Below are 1,652 nucleotides of genomic sequence, written 5' to 3'. Positions count from 1 at the left end.
ATAAGTTGGTGTCAATTCGACCATTCTATCGGTGACTAATTAATAATGACAACTTGCTTTGGTCACGATAAAATATTAGTGACAAATTATTTGATGAATTTCAAAGTTGTCATAATTATTATCTAAAGAGTGATCAAATAAATATAAGTCACAATTAATCATTTCAAAATGATAATTTTCGTCATAAATAACATGTTTTTTGTGATAAATTTTTTTAGTGTCATAATTAAATAGTCATAAAAATCTTAATTCTGGTAGTATTCAACTAAGCTCTTAAAATTACATGTATAATCAAAATAGGACAAAAATAATGGAGAGAGAATTATCTACTATTTTATAGTAATGCATGTAATATATATAATCAATATAAAAATATTTAAAACATGAAAAACAACAACGACAAGAAAATATTAAGAACACATATAACAAATACATCAGAAATCTCAGATGACAATCCCATACACACAGCTGGAATAACAAATATAGAATGACACCATAAAACAAAAGTGAACATGCAGGCACATGAATCATAAAAAAAAAGAGAACATGCAGGCACACCTAAATGGCCATTATTTATAAATCACACTAAGAAGCAGAAGCCTGGAATCTGGAATCTGGAATCTGGAATCTGGAATCTGGAATCCCAGAATTGAAATCACTCAATCCCATATTTTTTCCTCAACTCGAGGACAAATTCATAGACTTTTTGAGGGTCAGCAAGGGACTTGGAAACACTCTCTCGCATGCACCTCTTAACCCATGCAATCAGCTTGGGGCACTCTGCTTCAATGCTGAAGTTCCCAAACTGTTCGTACGTATAAAACCAGCTATAAAATGTAACAAAAGCAATATCCATGTACCCAAAATCCTTTCCTGTGCTTCCTCCAAAGTAAAGCTTGTCTCCAAGCTCCCCTTCCAACAATTTCAGTTCTCTATGAATTCCTTCTTTGCCGCTTCTAGTTCTTCTCCTTGTCTTCCATAGTTTTGAACCCGAGTCATATCTGCAGCATTTCCGTTCAAAAGACATAGTAAATCTATAAGTTCAAGTTCAGTAAAACAAGAGAGGACATACCTTCTTGTCGACAAAATCAGCCCAGAATCTAACATTAGCCCTTTTGTAAATATTAGCAGGGAACAAAGGAGCTCTATCATCCAGACCTCGTCGATGTAGTGGAGCTGAATGAGTGATTCACAGATACCTTTGCCATTGTGGATAAGAACAGGGACTTTCTTGTAAACCGGGTTCATCTGCAACAGCAGATCACTCTTGTTCCACAGATCTTCTTCCCTGTACTCGTATCTTACCGCTTTCTCGGCCAAAGCAATCCTGGTTCTCATCCCGAACATGCTGCCCAGAAATCCAACAATATAGTTGCCCTGCCATTCTTGCCACCTAACACTCAATACTCAAACTAAAATTTTGGGTTTGTTAAGATTTTTGATATTTTGAAGGGCTGTCAGCCATGTATTTATAGGCAAAAGCAATGAAAACCAACAAATAATATTTTAAGTAACATTTATCGGATATGTTAAATATTTTCGATAGAAATAATATTTTATGTAACTTTTATCAAAATATTAAAAAATAATAATATTCCAATATCATATTTTCTTTATCGTATATTAGATTATTCCACCTTATACTTTCCCTT

General features: G+C 33.7%; 1 pseudogene; it reads right to left on the bottom strand.

Moving 5' to 3' along the window:
- Nucleotides 1-387: 387 nt before the first annotated feature.
- LOC120129131 lies at nt 388-1,431 on the bottom strand (annotated as a pseudogene).
- Between the last annotated feature and the right edge of the window lie 221 nt (nt 1,432-1,652).

This window comes from Hibiscus syriacus, unplaced genomic scaffold (genome assembly GCF_006381635.1).
Source record: "Hibiscus syriacus cultivar Baekdansim isolate YM2019G1 unplaced genomic scaffold, ASM638163v2 tig00110483_pilon, whole genome shotgun sequence".
Taxonomy (NCBI): Eukaryota; Viridiplantae; Streptophyta; class Magnoliopsida; order Malvales; family Malvaceae; genus Hibiscus; species Hibiscus syriacus.
Note: the sequence above shows the minus strand (reverse complement) of the source record. Positions and strands in the feature narration are given on the sequence as shown.